This window comes from Choloepus didactylus, chromosome 10 (genome assembly GCF_015220235.1).
Source record: "Choloepus didactylus isolate mChoDid1 chromosome 10, mChoDid1.pri, whole genome shotgun sequence".
NCBI classification, from domain to species: Eukaryota; Metazoa; Chordata; class Mammalia; order Pilosa; family Megalonychidae; genus Choloepus; species Choloepus didactylus.
The window spans coordinates 13,304,977-13,314,126 of NC_051316.1; the positions used below are offsets into that span (position 1 = coordinate 13,304,977).

At 41.6% G+C, this 9,150-nt stretch overlaps 1 protein-coding gene across 8 annotated transcripts in view; it reads right to left on the reverse strand.

Moving 5' to 3' along the window:
• Positions 1 to 8,291, reverse strand: part of LOC119505186 (zinc finger protein 596-like) — an 81,861-nt gene extending 73,570 nt beyond the window's left edge. For all 8 annotated transcript variants that reach the window (XR_005210694.1, XR_005210693.1, XR_005210692.1 and 5 more), the window contains exon 1: positions 8,168 to 8,291. The gene's annotated coding sequence lies outside the window, so the exon portion shown is untranslated. The remainder of the gene's footprint in view (positions 1 to 8,167) is intronic.
• Positions 8,292 to 9,150: the final 859 nt, after the last annotated feature.

A 9,150-nucleotide genomic window follows, 5' to 3' on the forward strand; every position in this document is an offset into this window, starting at 1 on the left:
CCAGCCCCTAACAACCCAAGACCAAATGTTCACATATGGAGCCTCCTGCCCACCCTGTTCCGACAGCCACTCAAGAGATCTAAAGGAAAAAGCGTAAGAAGCGTAACAGACTTCCATTCCCGGAGACCACAGTCCACTTGGTCATTCTCAAAGCTTTTTAAAATAAATAAAAGTAAAGGAGAAAAACAAAAACAACAACAAAAACCCAACAAAGAAAACTGTAAACCTAGAAAATATTTTAGAGAAAAATCTATTTAAAACTGCTAGGTACATACCAGTGCTCACCCACCTCTCCCAATTTCCAGTGAATCTAGGCATTGAGCGTCTACTTTTTACACCCATCCCTCTGCTGACTGTTCCATGTGAACAGCACTCACACTCTGTCCTCCACAGAACTGGGATCTGAGGGATGTGGAGACAACTGCCAAAGTCACTGAGAGCCTCCCTCCAGTGGCTCTGGGCCCTGGCTCCATTAACCTAAATGTAGCTCCACAGTGCTAACCTAGGAACCTCCATTGTGCTAACCTAGGAACCTTCCATAGTGCTAACCTAGGAAGTGCTGCTCCCTGCTGAGGGGCCATGCCCCTCATGCCCTAGCTTCAGGACTGTGTCCTTCAGCATCAGACATTTCCTTGCTATTTTCACGTTGTTTTATGGAATTGTTCTCTTGGTTTGAAATAATAAAATGTACAAACAACAACAACAAAGAAATCTCCCTACAAAACTAATGTCAAGACCATATGACTTTACTGGAAAGTTAAATAGACATTTCACCAAAAAAGATACATGAATAGCTAACAGACACTCAAAAAGATACTCATCATTGCTTATCAGAGAAATGCAAATGAAAACCACATTGAGATACCACTTATACCCATTGCAACAGCTATTACTTTTTAAAAACAGAAAATAACAAATGTGGGTGAGGATACAGAGAAATAGAACCCATTGTACATTGCTGGTAGCATTGAAAAACGGTGTAACCACTGTGGAAATCAGCTTGGCAGTTCCACAGAAAGTTGAAAATAGCATTACCACATGACCTGGCAATCCCACTTCTTGGTATATACCCAAATAACTGAAAAGCAGGGACTCAAACTGATCACTGTACACCGATGTTTAGAGTAGCTGTAAAAAAGAATCTTCTGATACACACTACAACAGGGATGAACTTGAAGATGTCACACTGAGTGAAAGACTCATGGGGACAGATACTATATGATTTCACTTATATAGAATAATGAGAATATGCAAATTCAGAGGCAAAAAGTAGAGCACAGCTTACCTGGTCTAAGGGCAATGGGGAGTTAATACATAATGGGTAGTGTTTCTATTTGGAGTATGGGAAAGTTCTGGTAATGGATGGCGGTGATTGCAGCACATTGTGATTGTGATAGACATAGTGAATGGTATGCTTGGTAGTGGCTGAGATGGGAAAATTTATGTATGTTTCCACAATTTAAAGAAAGCAACTAAAGAGTCAATGTCAATTAAATGCAATACATGATCCTAGATGGAACTAGAAACAGAGCAGAAAAGAGTCAAAAGGATCTTAGTGAACATATAAAAAATTGGAAAACAGACTAAACTTTTTAACTATTACATTTCCTAAGCATAAGAACTGTACTTAAGGTGGGTACATCAGTGAATATCCTTCTTTGGAAAGACAGAACTGCATTGAAGGAGCAGAATATATCCAATCTACTCTCAAATTTTTGGGAAATAGTTAGATAGATAGTTAGATAGATAGACTGATAGATAAGTAGACAGTTATCATGATAGATAGCAAGCCCTTATATAGTGGAGAGCCAAATAAAAAATATAACAGCAGTGATGGAAAAAAAATCACCACTTGGCAACCATTACAGTGGTGGCTGAGTCAGGTGAGAATCATCAATGCATCAAGGCTTATAGGTGAAAGCTGGATGGGGACCAAGGTATTAACACAATCTCAGAATATGCCCTCATAAAATGTCATTCATTACAGAGTCAAACATGCTTTTGTGTGTAGAGGAACCTGGCAGAAATTCCACCTGGTTATCAAGTTCACATCACCAGTGGGTGGGGTGGGTGATCTCATGTCCTTCCTCATGGGCTGCACTGAGGAGGGCAGTTTCAACTTGCAGTGTTCCTGAGGAAACATCTGGCAGACTCAGGTTGGGATCATCTGTGCTCCTTAATTCTGTCAAAGATGTGAAAGTGAGGGAACATCTCAGGAACAGTTCCAGATTAAACTAGACTGGATAACAATGGAAAAACAAATACTGCCGAATCAGTCTGAGATGGCTGGGCAGTGGGTCACAGTTGAAGAGGTCTGTGGCTAAGATTACAGTGTTAAAGAAAAGTTGATTTACTGATTTAGGGTTTTCTAGGAGAATGTCCTTAGTTTTGGAGATAAATATTACGGAGTAATTTTTGTGAAATGTTTAATAGGCAAATGTGGTAAAACAATAACTGGGGAATATGAGTGAAGGGATCAGTTCTTTGTACCACTCTTGGAATTTTTTACACATTGAACTTATTTCAAAATAAATTACTTTTAAAAACACTTATGTTGCTTCCATACCATTAAAGCATTTAGAAGGCAAATCTAACCAAAGGGCAGTTCAACAAAGTTGCGAAACTAATCACACTTGTAAGACTCTGGATGTTATTAAGGAGGAAATGTATGAATATTATGTTAATAGCACTATATATGCCTTTGGTTTCCTGAATGATTTGGATGTTTGTGGAAACAGTGGGACATTTGTATTCCAGTTTTTCACAGGAACCCCCTTCTCTGCTGCATGTTCTGAGGACTGACTGCCCTTTGCCCCATGAAAGTCATGAAGTAGGAAATTTTCTTATATAACTCCCTCGTCCAAGCCAGGGGTATGCTACCCCAGCATTTCTGCTTAGGCTTACTTCTATAGCCTCAGCTCTCACTTCAGATTTTCTGTACTTGGCTGTCTTTTGTCAGTCTGTACAAGTGTTTTTCAGGGATCCTGTGAGGAGCTTGGTCAGCGGATGGGGAGCTTCTCTCTGTCTCTCTCCCCTCCAGGAGTCTACTGGTAGATCTTGGTGTCTATGGGGGCACCAGATAACGACTTGATCATGGCAGTGATTTGCAAGGTGGAGAAGTATGTGGGGGTCATAAGATGCTAGAATTTACCTTTATGTGCCAAGCTGGAAGGAAAGCAAAAGTATTCAGGATACTCTGTGCACAAATGAACCTTTATCCAATGTATATATGATATCAGACAAATATACTATGCTGAAATCAAAAGCTTCTTAGTGCAAACAGATTACAAATATTTATGCTCACTTAGTATAGGATGATACATTGAACCAAGAGAAAATAGTTAATGGAGCTCAAGGGAAAATCCTGACAATACATAAAAGTGGGTGGTTATTAGAACATCTATCCCCTTGCTTACCACAAATGAAACTTTGAAAGTATATTTGATTAATGTAAAATTTAACAAGACACATAAATATATTTTCAAATTTGAAAGCAGAGAAAGAGAAAAGTAAAGAATTTGAAAAGGGTTCATCACCAGACAAAAATATTGATTAGTACAGGAAAAAGGCATATACAAAGTAATGAATTAGAGACACCCTAATTTCACCTTTCCAGTGGAAATAAACAAAATAAAACTAAATGCTTTCAGATTTTGAATTTTTAACAAAAGAAATTTACTTCCCAATGAATACACCTGATTTACAAAATCAGCCTCTGAGGGGGCTCTTAAATACAACAGTAATTTAAGTCCTGGAGAAATCTCATCTTAAATAGTTTTAAGAATGCAATATTAGGAATTAAAAATCACCATCATGTTTCAATACTCAAAATCTGATTTGTTTTAATGCATGAATTTTTCTTAGTGTGATTTTACCCTAATGTGGAAGTGGCATATAAATATCCTGTTGAGGTAAAATACATGTAACATAAAATTAACCATTTAAAAGTGTACAATTCAGAGGCATTTAGTACATTCTCATACCGTGCAAATATCACCTCTATCAATCAGTATGTGTTGTAAACAACTCAGTCACGGTGAAATGAAAGACATTTCAGTAATCTGAGCTTCATTAAAATTAATTTAAGACAGCCACAAGGGCATGAAAAATTGTCCAAAAGAACAATTTTCTCCACTGAAAACAAGACAAATTAAGAAGCATATTTCAAAAATTTTATTGGGTTTACTTTCATTATAGGCAGGAAAATAAAATTATTACAAATATTGTTTTTTGGGGTAAAGAATATATTAAAATTAGGGAGAACCTAAGACGGCGGCTAGGTGAGACAGGGCAAAAAAAACACCTCTCTGAAAAATACTAGATAAAAGCCAGAAAGTGACCCAGAACACCAGTTCCAGTGATGCACCAGCCAGACAAGGTCTGCTAAATCCACAGAGACCGTGCATTTGGTGAAACCCGGAGTCTGCATTCTGAAACGAGTAAGCTGGCTGAAAGTCTGGCGACCACGCTGCAGTGTGGGGAAACTGCAGGTTGGCATTTGGAGACAGACTAGTTCTTTAAAAAAAAAAAAAAACAAAAAAAAACCCAGGAGCAGCTGCAGATACGACAGGGAGAACCATGCAGCGAAGCACTGCAGGAGAGGGCTACAGCCAACGCGTCGGTGTCTGGCGTGGAGGATAGCCCCCCCCCCACACCTGCTGCTGATTGTCTTGGGGCCAGGGGGACAGATGGGAGCCAAAAGGAGAAAGAAACTGCGCCCCTTGCAGCCATCTCCCCGGCGGTCTGGAGATACTCCTGCCCGGGGATGGAGCCATAGCACAGAGCCGTGCCAAGAGTGTTTCCCACAGCATTGTGCACATGCCACAATATTGGCCATGGACAGTGGCCTTTAGTGTACCCACAGCTAACTGTCCCAGAACTGGGAAGGCGGAGCTGCGAAAATGGGGAAATTAACACGCTCCATTCAACCATCTTTATAGCAGGCTGGGAATGCCCCTGGAGGGCCCAGCGGCCCAGGGCTTCCCTGGAGGCCAGTGTGCACCTGTGATGTGGCACAGCCTTCCCTCAGCAGAGGTCCTGGAAGAGCACAGCTGGGAAGGGGGACCTGCTTGGAAATCCCAGGGACCCTAAGCCAATACCAAGGACTTGTGGATCAGAGGCAGAGACAATCTGTGGCAAGACTGAAATGAAGGCTTAGACTCTTGTAACAGCCTTAAATCTCTGAGAACACCTGGGAGGTTTGATTATTAAAGCTGCCCTGCCTCCCTAACCACCCAGACACATGCCCCACATTCAGGGCAGACAGCACCAAAAACACACCCAAACTTAGTGCACCAATTGAACCCCACAAGAATCAGATTACCAAACACCACAAAGACAAAGTCGGGGAGAACTGACTTGAGGGGAATAGGTGACTCACGGACACCATCTGCTGGCTAGTTAGAGAAAGTATACGCCACCAAGCTGTAGATCTGACAAATTAGAGGTCAGTATTTTTAATATCCAGAAAGAACCTTATCAAGTAAAGCAAATGCCAAGAGGCCAAAAACAACAGAAAATCTTAAAGCATATGATAAAACCAGATGATATGAAGAACCCAAACCCAAAAACCCAAATCAAAAAATCAGAAGAGACACAGTACTTGGCGCAATTAATCAAAGTCCTAAAATCAAACGAGAGCATGGCACAGGACATAAAGGACATGAAGAAGAGCATGGCACAGGATATAAAGGACATAAAGAAGATCCTAGAAGAGCATAAAGAAGAAACTGCAAGAGTAAATAAAAAAATAGAAGATTTTATAGAAATAAAAGAAATTGTTGGCCAAATTAAAAGACTCTGTATACTCATAATACAAGATTAGAGGAAGCTGAACAATGACTCAGTGTCCTCAATGACCACAGAATGGAAAGTGAAAGAACAAAAGAAAGAATGGGGAAAAAAATCGAAAAAATTGAAACAGATCTCAGGGATACGATAGATAAAATAAAACGTCCAAATTTAAGACTCATTGGTGTCCCAGAAGGGGAAGACAAGGGTAAAGGACTTGAAAGAGTATTCAAAGAAATTGTTGGGGAAAACTTCCCAAATCTTCGACACAATATAAACACACAAAGCATAAATGCCCTGCAAATTCCAAACAGAATAAATCCAAATAAACCCACTCTAAGACATATTCTGATCAGACTGTCAAATACTGAAGAGAAGGAGCAAGTTCTGAAAGCAGCAAGAGAAAAGGAATTCACCACATACAAAGGAAACAACATAAGACTAAGTAGTGTCTACTCAGTGGCCACCATGGAGGTGAGAAGGCAGTGGTATGACATACTTAAAATTCTGAGAGAGAAAAATTTCCAACCAAGAATACTTTATCCAGCAAAACTCTCCTTCAAATTTGAGGGAGAGCTTAATTTTTTCAGAGACAAAAAAATGCTGAGAGATTTTGCTAAAAAAGGCCTGCCCTATTTCAGATACTAAAGGGAACCCTACTGACAGAGAAACAAAGAAAGGAGAGAGAGAGATAAAAACATTTAACAGACATATATAGAACATTACATCCCAAATCACCAGGACACACATTCTTCTCTAGTGATCATGGATCTTTCTCCAGAATAGACCATAGGCTAGAATAGAAAACAAGCCTCAATAAATTAAAAAAAAAAACAAAACAAAAAAACAAAAAAAAACTGAATACATTCAAAGCACAATCTCTGACCACAATGGAATACAAATAGAAGTCAATAATTTTTTATTTGTAACTCCACTATTTACTTCCCACAGGATAAAAAATACATAAACTTTAATGACAAATCAGTGGTTTTGGACTCAATGTAAAATATGTAATTTTTGACAAGAACTACATTAAGGTGGGGGAATGGAGGAGTATAGGAACATAGTTTACATGTCCTATTGAAGTTAAGTTGGTATCAAAGAAAAACAAGATTGTTATAGATTTAAGAGGTTAAATTTAAGCCCCACAGTAAACACAAAGAAAGTATAAGAGAATATGACCATAGAGATGAAATGTAGAGCATGGGTTACAAGAAGTGGGGGAAGGGGCAATGGGGAGTTAAGAAATGAGTGTAGGGTTGCTGTTTGCGGTGAAGGGAAATTTCTAGTAATGGATAGTGGGAAGGTGATAGCATTACAACATTCCAAATGTGATTAATCCCACTAATGGAATGCTAGGGAGGGGTTGGAATGGGAAGATTTAGGCTGTATATATGTTTCCACAATTGAAAAAAAAAAGAAAAAGGCAGTCTAAATAGGCAATGACAATTAAATGCTAACATGATACTGGATGGGATCTGAGGATGGAGGACAAGAGGCTCAAAGGGACACAGCTGGGACATAAGGAAAAAAAAAGGAAATATAGAATGTAAGGTTTGTATCAATGTTGAATTTCTTGAACTTCTTAACTGCGCTTAATGGGATTGCATAAAAGAATGTTCTTGTTCATGGGAATCCTATATGTGAATTATATTTGTTCAAGGATATGTGCAGCTTACTCTCATATGTTCAGAAGACAGAGCAATAGATGATGGATGATAGGGAGGGAGGGAAAGAAAGAAATGGTGTGACGGGATGTTAAAGTTGGAGGATGGGGTATCGAAGGGGGTCAGAATACGCTGGAATTCTGTGTATGGGTTTTGTATTGGTTTTGCAACTGTTCCTGTAAGTTTGAATTTATTTCAAAATAAAAAAAAGAATATATTAAAATAAGATGTTGCCAAAGGTATTACCCATACATGTAAACTTTTGAACATTTTTTTCAACCAAGTTAGCGTTGCAGGAAAAAGCAAACATTAAAAATTAATAGGGGCACGATTTTCCCTTCTCCCTTGGGCTCCGATATGTCTCATCAGCCTGTCTCCAACTTATCCGACTGAAAGGTTGCACGAGTTGGCATATTCCTTTCGCTATTGTATACGCGTTTCCCGATTCTCATTCTGTATTATGACTGTCTCCAGGAACAATCTTGAATCTAGATTGTGCCAGATTTCGAGGCGGCAAACCTTTCAATGGGTCGATAACCTGGTGCAGTAAGTCTTGCTAAAAGATTGCCTGAGAAAGTAAAGCATAAACCACCCACCAGGACGGTGCCGAAAATCAAGGTTCTGTGCTGCTACTGAGAAAAAGACCTCGCAGAAGCCGCGACTAAGCTCCTCCTCCAATACCAGGCGCGAACAGGAAGTTTTGTACTCACCGTGGACACCACACAAGCTGGCCCAGAACCAGTGGTGCCACCTCCGTGGGCCCTGCGGGGACGAGGATTTTATCGTCACTGTGAGGACAGAACTCGCCCGCGGGTCCAGCGAGCACCGCGTCCCCGCCCTCATTGTGGGGGCAGCGCCACGGTCCCCGGGCTGAACGAGGAGGCGTTTCCGGGCGGTTTGGTCAAAACAGGAGGTTGCGCGCGCCCCCTCCCGGCCGGCGGTGCGCAGCGCAGGAACCGGGGAGCTCGGGTGGTGACAGCACAGCCCCTCCGCGCGCTCTGGCTCAATCACTGGGATCGTGTTCAGATGTTTCACGGACAGTACCCGAACCGGGTGAAGTGGACCCTTAGCAGAGTCAACACTGAAGTTCTCAGGGAGGAAAGACCCACGGAAGGAGCAGAAGCGGGGGAACCTCCTCTCGGCCCCCAGACTCCTCTGTCCACGTCAGGCCTGGGACCACGGCCCCTGGGTACCACACCTGGCACATCACAGTGAGTGTCCATGACGTCCCATGTGACTCCCCGCGAGACCTTGCAGGCCCAGAGTGACCCCTCCTCCATCCCACCCACGCCTCTGCAGGGTTCCTTCAGGAGCTGTCCGCAGTTTGTTGGTGAATATACCGCGGCTCAAGGAGAGTGAGGATCACCAATTGGAACCGCTGCAGGCTCAACCCGGTGTTCCCAGCCAGGGGCGCAGAGAGCTGCAGAGGTGGCACGAGTCCAGCAGGGGCTGCTTAAGCAGAGGTGGTGGTGAGTCCCCCCACCCACCCCCCCGCAAGACTGCTCCTTGGGACCTGCCCCCGGAATCCCTGCCAGATGCTCACTGTGGGGGTTTCCAATGTGTAGGTAAAGAAATATCTTTGTTTTTCATTCTTGTGAATTTCTCATGTTAGCTCCGACTATGACAAGTGAACATTATCCTCAGGGAGGGAAAAATTAAATTAATTAGAATTTCAAAGCTTCTTTTACACTGA